Below are 16567 nucleotides of genomic sequence, written 5' to 3' on the forward strand. Positions count from 1 at the left end.
TAGGCGCTGTTTCTCCTGATATTATAGACGGTTGTAGTATTGTACGATGGTATAGCAAAGGATTACCTGAGAATCGTAAAGGTAAATTTCGTTGGATAATGTGATTTTGATTATTTTATCGCTTGCGAGATTGTTAATCGTAAAATAATTAGTGTACGCGATACATTTGGTTTGTTTCACTCAGAAGAATTTCAAGAAGTAATGTAACAGTGTATGTATATTTCGTTAGGTACATTTTACTAGCCATGATGAATCTGTTTATATCGGAATTACTGAAATTACTGTTTTATATCGAAAATATGGAATTTATGTATATTGAAAATTGTAATAAGTAGACCAATTATGAATCAATTTTCGAAGCCTGAATTCAGATTGGTAAATGCCAAAACGATAAATTATTAAATACTCTATTTTACGTTTAATTATTATATTAAAATTTAATTGTTTTATTCCGTCTTTTTTTTACAGGTAAGAGACAAATCGTTATCGTTAACGGCGTCGTAAAATTGGTAAGCGATTCAGTAATAACATACAATTCTTTTTCACTGATCGACTATTTGTTTCTAAATGTTATGCGCGTAACTAAAATACTCTGAATTCTGGAAGTAGCCCTAGTTTAGTCGATATTAAAGTCTGACTTCATATTGACAAAACTTTGGCGAAGCGTGTCGTTAACACAAGCTAGTAGTCTCAACGAGCATCATAGTTGTGAAATTACTCACAAAAATTCCTTTGCTTACGATCTTTTCCCATTTCCGTATCCTTGTTTGTTAACAGTAATTGTTTATCAAGCATGTCAACAAATACTGAAATAGAAAGCTATTTAACAAACACACGTTTAGTAAAATATTAATATATAGCGTGAATAATGGACTTAAATAGTGCTAAATTTGATGTCGTTAATTACTGTGACTTAATATAATCAACTATCCAAATATTTTCATAATATTTGCTAAACGTTTATTTGCGATAAATTTTTCGTAATTTCTATATACATCTTCGGATTCGTGTCAAATTTTACCAATATGATCGCTATTGTTATGTGTTAATGAAATTTAAAAAAATTTCGACTTCACCGCACATACGATAGATTAGTTTGGCAAATAAGTGATTGCGGATTTTCTCAATAGGTGGTATTTTCCCTGGCAAGCGTCCCAATGCTTTCGCGAACCATTGTATTTCTTTAACACTAGAATTAGCACACCAATCAAATCGACTGGTTTTACAATTTTATTTTAAAATTCCTACTTCGTGTTATATCTTTTTTCCGCAATGATATAATGACTTTCGCAACGCTAACTAAAAGAATAATATAATGAATTTTATTTTGTTTTTTATGTATTCAAACTGAAAATAATTTTGTATCAAGGCTAGTTATACCAAAGTATCAAAGTGTAAAAGAGTCCTGCAATCTGTTTATCAATCGCCTATCTAATTAACTAATTTCCTCGTTTTGTACAACTTCTCACACGTTTTGATAAATTTTATTGCGTTTCATTCAATATGACGATATCAATTATCAGGAAAATTCCGGATCGATCGCTAGATCGCTAGATGTTAACACTAGCAATACCACACCAAATTGACTGGTTCTACAATTTTATAAATGTGTCAATCCTCGTTTAGGGATGATAGTCCCAGATGGATTAATAATACCAAAAATGTACTTACTACATAACATGGAATTCCTTCTGTAAGAAAGTAATAAATCGAAAAATATAAAAATATTTTATTATTACGTATTTTTTAAAGACCAGTTTCACTGGTTGTTACAGAAATTGCTTCGTGTTAACCATCGGTAGTTCTAGTGTTAATTGCGAATAATTACCACTATGCAATAGACTGAATTCCACTGTATTAAAACTCCCGATATTTATTCACGTTAATTCCCAAGCACTTGAACGGGAATGCACGTGATGCTGGAAATCCTATGCGTAAACTATCTCATGCGGTTGCATTCATGCTTGTCGGTAATTGAATTCCGGCATTATCTCGTGTTCCGTACGTTTCGGGTGGTTTTCTTAGATAAAGTTATTTGCTCGTTCATCCTGCGTGCTGCTTTGCTCGCGGCTCCGCCGCGTTTCCCCTTCGTTTCCGCCTTTCGCCAACAGAATCTTCTCGTTGCGTCGTTTCCTTTGCGTTATTACGCTCATTCCTGAATTTCAGACGATTTTTTTGATATTCCGCAGAAGAGGTAATGATAACCCTCTCGCGAACATTCAACCTAACCCCGCAACTACGAAGAGCGCCAGTTGTTGAAGGGTTTTTGTGTATTCCGAATATTATATTCCGCACCTCCTTCGTATTCAGGAAAATGTCTGAGGATAGCGATGGGTGTTATTCGCTTTTCATTTGGGAAATTCCGGCTGGAATTTCTAATAGATATCGTTTAACTATGTTTGAGAAGGGCAATTGCTTTTTACTTTCTGTTCGTCAATTGTACAGGGTGTATTGTATAACTTGACTAATTTAAATAATTCGTGGGACGTGTTTCTTTAGATAACTTCATAAAAGGATTTTATAATATTGAAAGGATCGAAGGTGTATATTTATATTGTATGATAATTAATGATGTATAATACATACATTATGATATATTATGTAATATGTGTCTATAACATGTACTTCATTAGTGAAGTATCAGAATAACATTAAATCTACCAGAAATTGCTATTTCTTTTGCCTAAATGCCTACTTCTTTTCAAAATAGAAAATGGTAAATCAGTATTTAAACAACGGTTCGTGGAGGAATGAAATTTAGGTGCATAAACTTACCCATTTGGTAGACATGTACGAAGAGTTCTTTACAATTTCGTGTTTAAATTTTAACGGCACGGATAATGAAGTTGCCTTGAAGAACGCGTTTGCATAATTACAAGACAAGCTTCCTTCGTAAGACGAAACAGGAGCATGGTCGTCGCGTAATTTTTGTAACTTGGTGGCAAGCACGGAAGACGACAAGTACCTCGATGAGTGTGTGCCGTTCCTTCCTCAGAAAATTATGCTTCAATATTTACATTGCCATATTTTTTAAATAGTTTGTTCCTCAAGGAATATCGACATCGTAAAAGGTTAAATGATTCGTTCTGTTAAAAAACATAACATTGTGCAATATACTTTCAGCGTAACTAACGATAAGTTATCGATAAGGCCACGTTATACTAAATTATTTATATACTTATATACTTGCTAAATATCTTACGAAAATTGAAGATTATATATTGAAAACCATTTATTCGGAAGATTTTTTTGGAATAATTTCTCCATTCACTTTATTTAAATATTGCTTGATATATTTTACAGTAATTTATAGTTTCCTCTTAGTTACATGATATTTCGTTACTTTGTTTTGCAGGTTTCTATAGAATCCGTGAATTTAATTTTAATGTAATATATGGTTTAATCCAAAGTACGACTTACTTATATACACGTAAATTAATGCGCAACGTATTTCGGTGTATGCTAAAGATATGCAGTGGCTGTGATTAAATTGTCTGAAGTTCCAGTTACTTCGCGTCTGATTAATAATAGGACTATTTCACTTATCCCTGCGTTAAGGAGCCACAAACATAAATCTAACAAATCTGCAAGTTTCAGGGGTAATTTTTAATAAGTAGGAATTTACTATTATTATTGGAAAATTAAGAATAGTATGGAGAAGGATGAAGTTAGTATGTATTTTGATTTTATAATTCTTGTTATTTTAGATAATAGAGATTCTTGTTTATATCGTATTCTAACATGCTGCAATAAATTGTAAGAAATTCGTTTGTATTATTTCTAGCAATAATATTTCTACTAACAATATTTCTAGTAAGAAAATAATAATAAATAAAATAAAAAGTAAAAGTAGGACCTGTCGTAACCAGTGTTAATATAGTTCTCAGTATAACAAATCTGTTTATCCTCTATGCCGTTCCCAATCAGACTTCCAACAACGTTATTAAACTTATTTTCCAACTTAAAAGCAGCAAGAGGCATCAGCTCGTGCGATTTCCAACCTTTTTAATCTCATGGCACACACGTGAACTAATTATTAAAATTCTCAGCGGCACAACAAAGTATATATTATATTTGTCTCGAAGTTATCGTTGTTTCTATCTGACGATCTAAGGAGGAAAGAGTCCAGTGACCTTGACTGAGTAACGAGGTATTACACGTTTTAAATCACAAGCTTACGCCAGAGTAAAACGAACCAGGAAATCCTGAAGAACGGCCGAGAGGATCACGCGCGTCTCCAACGACTCGATTCGACCACAATCGCCCTCGAGCTGGACGAGTAAACAGTTTTAAAGAATCGCGGTGCTCCGAGAGAAGGAGAGAAACGTGGAACCGAGAGAACAGAGGACATAATGGAATGGGTAGAGAAGAGAGCGTCGATGAGTGAGCGCGGAAAAACGGGTAAACAGGAGTATTCTCAGGTATGCGGGCTACGGTGCTCTAGTAGCTCTGATACAACAAAGGGAAATGGAAGAAAGTATTATACCGTGGACGAGTAAGGCGCAGATGGTGAATGAGAGAGAGAGAGAGAGAGCGAGCCAAGAAGACGCGAAAAGCTGCATAAAACAAAGAGGATAGACAACGTTTAAATGCTTTTCGATACGAGAGCAAGACGGAGATTTCATCAAAGTAGAAATTCCTGCAAACTCGGAAAAGAGGGAGGCAGTGGAAGGAGGCCCGTTCCTCAGTCAGGTGGCCGACCAGGGAGGACGAGCTGTGCCGGCGGAGCCCCGTTTCGTCGAGGGAGCTGCGTTCGTCGTGAATCGAGTGACGAAGAGCACCAGAGAAGAGAGGAAGGAGACCGAGAAGGACACGGCCGGGGAAAAGGAACAAAGGGACGATGAGTAAGGTGAAACCGAGAAAGACAGCTCATGGGAAGCAGCCTCGAAGAAGAAAGAGGCCACCTACTACGCGGGATGCGTTGGCGGTCGGGGTGCAAAAGCAGGATGAGACGAATGAAGAGAAAAGACGCGGTGGAGGCGCCACGAAGCGGCGCTAAACAGAGATAGCAAACGGGTAGAATAGAGAGAAGACGCGTCGAACAGAGAGAGGCTGATGGAGCTTGAATGGGAGAGCTTTGGGCAAGGTAGCGAGAAGGAAACAGCAGGGGGTTGGATGAGAAGGAGGGAGTCTTGGGTGGAACGCAGACAGAGATACGGAAGGTGGGAGAACGTTCAAGAGAGGGAAAGAGAAAGAGGACGAACGTTGTTGGGGATAGCGATGGAGAATCCTCGTGAAAGATAATCAGTGAGAGAGAATGTGATGGAAATGGTGTGCACCGGGGTGAGGCGCTGCGAAGGGGAAGGCGGAAGAATCAGAGGGCGAATGCGAGAGGAAGAGAGACGTATGAGAACACGAACGAAGAGAGGAAGATCGAAAGAAACGGCAAAAGTCATTGGAGGAAGGAAAAGAGAAAATGTTTAGTTTGAAAGAGGGAGATAGAGAGATTTTATGCTGTACCTAGTATACTAGTACCTACGGAGTTGGAAAGAGAGAAAAAGGGAGAAGAGAGAGACAGAGAGACAGAGAGAGGGAGAGAGATGGTAAGTATCGTTGAAAACAGAAGAACGGAGGGAGAAAGGTGTTGGAAGAGCGAAAGAGAAAGTCGTCACGGGGATTGAGGGGAGGGAAAGAGAAAGAAGGAACGCGACAAGTTGGAGAGAGAGGTAGGGTAAGAGGAAAAGAGAGAGTAGAATGTATAGGGGGACTGAGTGGTGGAAGGGGTGTGAGCAGGCGTGTTGGGGGTGGGTGGATGGGTGCTGGTACGGTTTTCAAGAGGAAAGAGAAGGAGAGGGGTGAGCAGCGAGTGGTTGGTGCATTATTGATCCCAGTGTGTGCGGACTGGGCAAAAAGAGGAGCCTCCGGCTCGGCTCGAGAAAGAGAGGGACCGATACTCCTAAGCCGAGTGCAAGCGAGAAAGAACTACTGATCGCAGACAGATATTAGAAATGCGTTCGCCTCTTACCCGGCGTATACCGCGCACTGACGAACCTAGAGAGTGAAAACATCTATCGTAATGCGGCGAATTCACACATGGCTGGCAAATCTATCGAGGAATTGTGTAAGAAGGAACGAATCTCTTATTTCTCTTCCTCTCCTCATTTCTCTCTTTCTCTCTTTTCCTTTTTCTACTTGCACTATGGCCGTTTCGGATAGCTGGAATATGATGTTTCGCGACGGTCGTTACTTTGGCCGGGGACAGTTTCGTTGAAAATGAAATTTCGAACGCAGTTTTTGCAGTTTTAATGCCTGGCTCCTGGTGGCATGGCACGATTGAGCTCGCCGTGAAATTGGCAAGTTTTTAAACTATTTATTATGGGTATGGAGTTTATTTGGAAAGCTTTAGAGTTTGTTGAACTTTATAGATATCAAATAATTACTTTGGAACATGGAAGGAATTTAGAGCGAAAAGGACTGAACGATAAAATTTGTCAGTGGTATTTTTTTCTTTTTTTTTTTTTCATGCGAGTAGTAGTCGAACATTTTTTGTATATTTTTACATTTAATCGACGTATTATTCATTGACGCATCCTTTTTAATCTTCTACCAATAATTATATCATTTAGATAATATTGATTTAACAATTTCAATAACAAAACACTTTTATTCGTAGCGAAACAAGTAACTTTTTCAGTTAGGAACAACGTTTCCGAGGTGTTGCTGTTTATTGAAAGCTACTGAAAACGCATTTTCAATCAAAATGTTTCATGGTGAATCAGAATGTATGGAATTATTATTATTATTAGTATTGGAGTTTATAGTGCCTTTGAATATTGTTTAACAAATTTGTAAATATTGCCTGACAAATTTCCTCGGCTTTGAGAGAAAGCTTAATTCCTATCGGCTTTAAAATATTTGCATTTACTTTCATATATTGTTTAATACACATCATGGACTACGATATGAATCATTGTGTTATACAATAATGGGTATACGATTTACATTTAGAAGGAAAGACTTTTGCTTTGCCGAGTATAAATATCTACGATGCAGAAATGACTCTGATATTCGAAAATTGCAATAATCCACTGATATATTAAAATATATAGAAACAAATAATTAGAAAAATATAGTTACTTCCAGCAAGCAATGAATTTAAATTCTAAAAGAGATTAAAGGTATTAAAAATTCTGTAGGGATTTTATCTAGTCAACAGTTTCGCAATGCTATATTTTTTACAATTCTGATATTTGATTTGAAATATCCAGCTTTAAATTATTTCGAGAGATATACTTTTAATATTCGACGAAATTGTGAAACATATGTCCTCGTGAAACGCTGCAACTATTTTCCACTTGTAAACAAAATTGTTTACGCTGTCAGTGAAATTATCTAATTCTAAAATTAATTTAAAAATTATTTGCGTACGATATATATTGTTAATATTTGTTATGGTATTCTTCTGTGATATTGTATTAATAATATTGTAGAGAAATACCATAGAGAATACTAGTGTACATAGATGTATCTATATTCATGCGCGAAATAATATTTATAGAAGTACGTAGTTCTAACGTGCAATTTTCTACATTTTACATGTATACTGGATACTTTTAGTTTTCCGACAGTCTCCGTTCATTCTTCATTCTTACGCGCTACTTTTTCCTCAAACTTTAATTTTACACGTTTGATTGCATCTGTGTCAAGTTTTCAAACTTTTCTCCTCGACCAGCGTCGTTTTGCTTCGTGATCAATCACAGATATGAATCGCGAACACATTGAAAGCTCCGGATATTCTTTTCTAGTTATTTATTAAATGTTGAACTAAACAGCATGAACTAACGATTCTTGGCACGCTTCGAAACGAATCGACTTATGGCTTTCGATTGTGGACCGGACAGATCATTTGTTTCACATCGTTACATGTTGCTGAGTTATATTTCGTACACTCCGCTGTAAAGAATTAGAGACATAATATTTCCAACCTGTAGGAACGATCATCGATTGAATAAGATTTTATTGAAAACGTCAGTGTTTAAAATAATAGGAAGATTTTCAACATGGAATTTTGTAAAACAGAATTGTGAAAACTTATTTTGAGTAACATATATTCGATATATTCTATCAAAAAATTATACGTACTTCTGCGAATAAGAATCAATTAGTCGAAGATATACTATCAAAAATAGCAAAATAAAATGATAGTAATTTTTAACTTCTATAGAAGTTGCAGATGTGTCTTTCTAAAACACTTATATAAATTTCAAGATCCGCAAACATTTTGAAACCATCTACACTCTATTGCTCCTCTTACAGCGAGCACACAAATCAAATCTTATTTCATTTGAAGAATAAATCGAATAGAAGACTCACGTTGAAGCACCTACATGTGTATTCTTTTGTACTTTGAAGTAGCACAGGTTCTATCGATTTTACACACATTTTCGTCGAACAATAGTGGGTTGGTTATCGCGGAATTTTTGCGCCGACGAACGTCTTATTAATAGGGACAATCTAACAGAAATTCTTCTCCACAAGAAAATACGTGAACCGTTGTTTCTGCGAAAGCGATTGGACGCGAATAGTCAGAAATTACGTGCGTCGATGAAAATAATCCAGGCTATTAACGTCGATGCGTTTTAAACGTTTTGTCAAAGAAATGGTAGGAATTCAAGGAATTGCAGAAATGCCGGCGACACATCCGGTCGAATATCGGTTCGACTATTTCTGAGGTCCCTGTGTAGAGCGTCGTATGGAATTCGCGTGTGTTTTTCGACATTTTCGTTGCTCGTTCGACAACGTTCGCATGACTCCAATTTACAAAGAAAACGAAAAACGAGAGAGGAGAGAAAAAAACAGATTTATCGATTTTACAACGGGAACACGGCAAATGGAGGTGGGAGGAGGAAACGTTTGGTTCTTTGTCGAAATGCGAAATAGGAGGACATTCGTGCACTTTTTTCGCAGTTCGGTTACGAGCGTTGGGATTCGACGAATGTTGCGTAATCGAATGCAATCATAATAACGTTCTGTTTGGAATGTTATCAAAAGTGCACCGTTGCATAAATAAAATGCATTTAATATTGAACGACCAAACTGGAGTGCGCAATTCCCCCGATATTGTGGACGATATGAAACCTATCCCGGGCACAACCACGAGGTAACATTTTTGCAAATGCTCTGATTTATACGATACCAAGGGCTGGGAAACAGAGATTTCTTTAATAAATGGATATTATCTGCAAGAAGATATTCGATAGCTTGCGATATCATTAAGATATTTCTTTGTGCACAATTTATTAAGAATATTATCTTTAACGAGAAGAGGCGTTTATAGTTTTTATAAATCTTCAGAACTTCGCCTGTGCTAATTTCTTATTTATCTGTCATTTAACTAAAACTTCCTAAGGATATTTAAAATGAAACGTTAGAAGATATTTTCGCTGAAATTATTCAAACCAGCGTGAGTCACCGGTGGGCCACAATCTGCGTTTCTATCTGGCAGCGTGGATCATCGGTGGCTCACGCCTTCTTTTTTACTAAAATTTAACGAAAACTAGAATGAAAATGTTATTGGAAAATGCGCCGGCTTCAACGTGTTAAACATGCTTTAAGAAAGATAAAGTTATTTGTGATTTAGTTATTAAGAGTTAAAGAGGCTTATCTACTATAAAAATTTTATTTTAAGTATTATTTTTTTCTTCTATATGACAAAGAGTTGTACTGAGAAAAGAAACATCAGCTTGTATAATTTCAGTTCGAATATATATGAAGAAAGAACACACCAATTTGCCTTAAAAAATAATTGCACATTGAAAAGATGTCAATCCATATTTTCCACGTGTTTTTCGCCAAGAAACTATGTCAACTATATAAATTACGTTTCCGTCAGGCGATCATTCCTCTTGAAACTCTTTCCAAGTCTTACTAGCAACACTTTTCAATCTCGCATATAACGTATAGTATAAATTTTAATTTTTAAGTGGTAGCCGTGTGAGCCATACTTCTAGTAGACAGAGAGAGTGGAGAATGAAAATCAAACGCGGTATTCGAGGATCAATTGATTCGCGTTTGAAGTATTCATTCTGCGGCGTCCTCTTCGCAGTGTTCAGAATCAATAGAGGCGAAGGATAGAGGCAAACGTTGCCAGGCCTCCGTTTCAGGCAACAATATCCATAAATTTCAGCCACGATAGAACAAACAGCGGACCGACAATCCAAAGTCGAGAAGTTTTCACGCGTAAAAGGGAAGTATCAAGCATGTCAGGTTACCTTGGACTCTGAAAAATCGACCTCTCGATTCGCCCCTTTCATTTCCCTGCTCGATAGTCGTGCTTACGCTTTTAGTTCCATCTACAGCATCAGACCATCGATTTTTCTTCTCTTCCGGTGATCCATTTCCGTATCGTGACCCTTCAATCGAGCTGCGATAAACGATTTACAAATGCACTATTCGGTATGAATGTTGGATATATTTCGAAAAAAAAAAAAAAAAAAAAAAAAATGAAAAAGAGATATAGCTGTTATTTGAAAAAGTTCGGATGAATGTGATACGGGAATACAGTGAGGATCGTGTAAATAGAGAAACGCTTATCTTTAAATGTATTATTAATATCTGTAAAAAGTCTAAAGCGTAAATTGTTTGAAATCACACCTTTTTAGATGATTTTTTCTAATATTTAATAAAAAAATTTAAATGTTCTCGTTGTTTTTATATTCTAGTAATTTTATTATAAATCTATTATTTCATTCGCATTGTACGAGCCGCTGAAACGAAACCGATCAATTTCGTGAAACAAACAATAGAGGAAATTGATGAAACTACAAAAGATAAGCCTCGATCAAGTGTTTCCTGAAATGTAAAAAATGTTAACTGCTTTACGCTGTGAGCGGCTCGTACATGAAACACTAAATAAAATACAATAAAAAAGTCCTCTAATAAATGTAACAAGTAGATGAAAATCTAACATAATTGTATCATGGACGAGCATTACGTGAATTATTATTATTTTCCAATTTTATACTCCCTGTGACATTCTCTTTCCATCTTTGTAACCAAATGATCAAAAACGACAAAACCTTCTTCCTAGGTCGTACTATCGGTAGTAAGAAACAGATAGCCTTGACAGTGGAAGGTTGGTAGCTTCTCTAATTAACCTCATTAGGTAATTACCGTCGAGACGGCAGCAATTTACAATCGGCTATCGGCATCGTCGTAAAACCGGTTGACCCTATACCCTGCCACTTCGAGTCTCGCTCGTGTGCGATTTTATAGGTCCTTCGAAATGAGTGTCCTGCAGTCGTCTCTCGACTATTAACGGTCCCGTAAGCCTCGACTTCCACCACTTTATGGGCCGGTTAGTGGCCGATACTCAGCATACGTAAATTATGTACAACCAATTGTGTGCTATGTAATGGCCGATCCATTGTTGTTTCAGAGATAAGAGAGCGCCGCGTGATACCTGTAACGACTTTAAAATGGATTATGTTCTTTTTTGGGCAACAACGATGAATAATCGTTGCTGTGAGATGGTGAGAGAATACGAGGGTTTGAATGATACGGTTTCTTGGGGTTGGTCGTTGGTTCGGTTGAACGAGGTTATTTGACGGATGTAAGCATTTAGTGCGTAATTTGTCACTTTGTATCATTTTTGGCAATTTAAAGTTCTTTTGGTTGAGCTCGAAGGCTTGAGGAAACAGCTTGAGAGCTTTCCCCGTCATTCCCGATTATCTCTGTGTTTTTTCTTCTATCGTTAGGCAATACATTTTGTAAAGTAGGTTTAGAGAGAACAGAAAAATAGAGCGAAGCAGTTTTTCATTTGTTCGTAAAAAGTTTGTTCATAAAAAGTTCGTTCATAAAGGGAAATAGTGGAAACGAAACTTTTTATATTTCATAAAAAGGAAACGAATAGCAGGAAAACTTCTTTTCCACCGATCGAACTAATATTTGTTCGATGTAGTTAATACGCTCGCTAGTGGCGGAATTTTCTATCGTATCTGTCACGTTGCATTAAAATAGTTTCGCTTATTTGTCCGTGATACGTGTTTAGACGTATAAAGTTATTTTCCGCAAGTGACTTCGTACGTAAATATAATAAATTAATTGAAATGGCTCGTTAGAGGCAAGTTGTTACCTTTTATCTATGTTTGAAGAAAAATTTGTCAAGGTATGCTGCTTTAGTACTACCAGTCTTCTACCCATCGTCTTTCAACCATAATTTATCTTTCGACAGACACAATACGTATATAGTCCTATGTTTCTTTATTCTTATTTTACCGAGACACCTTATTATTTTCGAACAAGACACCGGCATTAAGTTCGACCCAACCGATGTCTCAGACCTGACGCTTTGTCCCCTTATTCGCAAACATCGAAAACACATCCTCGGGTTTGTTTATTCTCAGCAGACACCAGAACGGTGCAGTTTCCAGGTACATCGGTGGTCTAACAGCACAATAGCAAGCACGAGATCAGGCTGCGTTTCAGATGCAGCAAAGCGTCGGTCGCGTTAGCATTGGCTCGGCAAGAAACCCCGCGTCTCGACCCATTTTCCCCGGGAAAAGCCGATAACAAACGCTTGTCGCATTCTTGCGTCTTCGACCCAGATTTTCCCTTCGAAACCGCGCGTGTGCGTGTATCGGGGAAATTCATTGCACACGTCGGCATTCGTCCCTGGCCTCTTCATCCCTCTCGCCGCTCTTTCTTTCTTCTACCTTCCGTATCTTTCGCCTTTTCACTTCCCTCGAGCGACGTCTGAACGCGTTTTTCCATGCGCCCGTTGCGTGGCCGTTTTAAAAACCGTTGGTATACGCGTATACACGACATGTAAAGGCTAACGACGAGTCCTTGTCGTCGAGAGACCGAAGAGGCCTAATGAATGGGTCGAGGATCTTTTTATTTCCCTGCTCTCCCACCCGTACGCCATCGTAATTCTTCCTTTAGCTCGGTTCCTCCCGGTTCGCCCTCTCTTTCTCCTGTTTTCTCCTTTGTTTTCTATTTTTTTTTTTTCTTTTTAATTTCTCCCCGTGCAAGTTCCTCGTTGTCGGTGCTCTTCCTCTTTTCCGAGCTGTCTCCTCGAGGCTAAACGAAGCTTCGTGTCGCGACGCAGCCGTTCCGAGGCAAGAAGCGCGACGATGCGACGTTCCCGTTCCACTGTCAGCTACGACGCTTGTCCCGCGTTCCTTTCGTGCTCCTTTTGCGCGTGAAATCGTTCGGCAAATTGGCAGAAACGAAAGACCAGGCTCTCGACGAACGCGAAAGAACGCGGCCCCCAGCTGTAACTTTTATTAAGTTTCCTTTCTCCTTGGAGAAATTCGATGTCTGCCGGTTAAAGGGCTGATCATTGCGTATGCAGTGCAGCTCCCTTGCGATTTCTGAAATTCGACTGTATTCTTGTTTGCTGGATTCTTCTCTGCCGCTGCCTTATTTTTCGTTTACTTTCGGTTTCCGCAGAAGAAGATCACGTGGCAGCAGTATGATATTTTATTGTTCGTAGATTTTAGAATTTATTAGTAATTCGTAGCTGGAAGCGAGTTCTTTAATACGAAGATAGCAGGGGAAAAATATGTAAGGACAGTTTTCCTAATTTTCTGATTTGAATGTTGCTCTCTGATTAAATAGAATGATTTTATACAAGATATGATACGGTCGGAAATGAAAATAAGTTTAATGGTTGATTAAATATCTTGATACAGCATGTGGTCGTAAAAGTTATTGTTCTGAAATTTGGGAAACGAGCGGTTAGGTTCGGGTTTAGATTGTCGTAGCGTTAATGTGTTGTTATACTCTGAAGCCAGAAACAATGAAAGGCAATTATTATTTGTATCATTAAAAGTTGTATAGTTGGAAGATAAAGTATAATAAGATCACACATGGAATAATTATTCTACCGAGGCGAATGGTAATCCTTTGTATGGGAAAGTAGGAACAAAGGGAAAGGGATGTTATAGATTTATCGTATTTGCTCTTCTATTTAGTTGCTCTTGTTTAATTGTATTTTTTGCTTATTTAGTTAATTGTAATTTGTAGATGATTGATTTAATTGTTTAAAATACGTGTTTTTCTCACGTGCACGAATTCCTCTGTGAAGAACAACGATAAGGTGTTCAATCAATTTTTAATAAGACCAAGAATCCAGTGTATTCGATAAAATCTCTGTCACGAATTTATTCAAAATTAACTAAATTTAATCTAAATGTAAGTAAATTTATTTAATTATTTCTACTTATAAATTGAGTGAATCTCGCGAGTCTACTTTATTTGGATGGTTGTTTCGTTTCACGGTAAGAGGCAGCTTTCCATTCGGCACGTGCGCTTCATTCAACGTGCATCAAACCGCCCTTAAACTGTCCTTAAACAGTCGGCACTTGGGCATTTAATTTAAAAGTAACGCCGCGTGGTTGGCAGCAACGACGTTCGCCGACTCGTGCACGCGAATTCGTAATTCCTCAGCGAGCCAGCGCGTACTATCCACGAAGGAGCCCTAATTTCCCGTAGAGATGGCGTGAAAGCTCGCGAGAAGCTGAACATCGCCTCGTTATTTCATTAGCTAAATGAAAAAGCGACTTGCAGGGTCCAGTCAAGAGGGGCAAGTCCGAGTATTTCAGCGAGAAACAAGGAACTAGTCGTTGTTCTGCCGAGGAATAGCCATAAAAGTACGCTACCGCTCTAAAATATGTGGACACCTGCTTATTCTTGGTAAAACGTAATTCACACGCTACGGATTCGTATGCAAATCCACGTTTTGCAGGATATAATTAAAAAAAGTAGAAGCTCGGTAGAAAATTGTTTTACCTACCAAGTAATATACAGAGAACTGTACTATGAATATTTTAGATATTTTTTCGTATTAGGTGCATTTCGTGTATTTTCAAATTTCCTATAAATGCACAAAAATCCGTACTCGTAATTACATTGACAAAATTTTGACATCAATCTGAAGCTTCGCGTAGAAGTTACAAGATATTTAAAAGAAAAAATTATTATAATATATAATATGATATAATAAAAAACTATTATACAGTATAAACATATAATAGGTGATCCTACCAAACACTGAGACTCGTTAATATCGTGGATGATAAGCTATCTAAATACGTATACTTTTATTCAATATCTTGTAACTTGAATATTACATCTCCATAATCGTCAAAAATTGTATCGATATAATTGTGGAAACTAAACGGCGTTACAAGGCTAATGAAATTTCAAAATGTTTAATGTAACACGCATGATATATTCGTGAAAGGTGCCGACAAGTACGTACGAGTACTTTCGTGAGTCACTGTATGTGGAGCATAAAACGAGGCGAAGGAAAAGTTACGAGTGGCTGTGTGGTAGAGAAAGAAGGAACGTAAAGTCGAAATGACAGAGAGGAATGTGAGAGAATGTGTTCATTGGACCGATGCTGCTGCTAATGGAATCTTGTAGTTTCGACAGTGGTATTTCTGGTGAATGGTTACTACCGAGTCTCGAGTAAGGAATAATTAACGAATTGATAGCGAATGATTTTAGAAAGTCTTGGCGTAGAATTCGGCTAAATTGATGGTTGATCGATATTTGCAAGGGTGTAGGAAATGTTTGTAATTATTGGGACCTGGGAATCGGTGGTATAGCTATTATTGGAATATTGATTATGGATATTATGCGTTGGTGCCAGTGGGTTAGATAATCACTTTCGACGCTGGTTCTGCGTAGATAATGATCGTTAGTTGTCGTATTTATTGCGTTTGTTGTTTGTTATGCTCATTATAATTGTTGGATTGTTTATGTATGAGGTTGATATACACGGGTGACTGTCGTCGAATGTGTTGTGAAGCACAGATACCACATAAATAATTAATGTTTTCGATTAAAATGAGCAATGATTTAGTATCTGTTTAACTATGAAGGACGTAATTAAATGAAATTAATTGATAATAGGCAATGCAATTAAATAATATAACATACTGCATTGGATACTTTCTTCTTTCTTCTACGTACAGCATTGTAGAGGAATTAAAATATTCTGCCAGTTCTTACGTATTAGTAATGGAAATATATTAGTTTATTAAATTTATTGTACGGAAGTACAAGACGCAAGACGTGCTTTGTGGTGGACGTTCTGTTTTAATTTGTCAGGAAATTGGTGGCTGGTGAACTTGTTGAGTAGAAAAATTTAAGAATTAAACTATCGCGTTAATAGTTGGAAAACAGCAAGCAGAAGCTTAGAGAATATTAGTTCGTTTAAGATGACCAGTATTTTATAAGATCATTTTGTAATATTGTTTTATAACTCTCTGATATATTCATTTTGGATTTTTCGCTGTTCTCTTGTCGGTCTTTTAAAATACTGACTTCTCTTTCCATCTTCCTTTCTTTTCCTGCACCATTCTAAGTAGTCTCAAACGAGTTCTATAAGATTTAGGTCACGGCACCATTTATAACGGCATTAGTGAACTAGGAAAAACCATAAATCAGCAGCTCCATGAAAGGAATATTCAATGATTCTTGCACAATAGCATGTAAAAATATTCTCTAGAGATGTATTTAGTTAATGTTAGAAGAGCAATGATGTGAATATCGTTAAAGGAAATATCACAAAAAGATCACGTACGGGAAAGAATAAATATCACTAAAAATTTCATAT

General features: G+C 37.1%; 1 protein-coding gene across 1 annotated transcript in view; it reads left to right on the forward strand.

The window, feature by feature from the left end:
- Positions 1-16567, forward strand: part of LOC139998493 (E3 ubiquitin-protein ligase MIB1-like) — a 442477-nt gene that overhangs the window by 374479 nt on the left and 51431 nt on the right. The window lies entirely within an intron of this gene.

The sequence above is a fragment of the Bombus fervidus genome, chromosome 3, assembly GCF_041682495.2.
Source record: "Bombus fervidus isolate BK054 chromosome 3, iyBomFerv1, whole genome shotgun sequence".
Classification (NCBI taxonomy): Eukaryota; Metazoa; Arthropoda; class Insecta; order Hymenoptera; family Apidae; genus Bombus; species Bombus fervidus.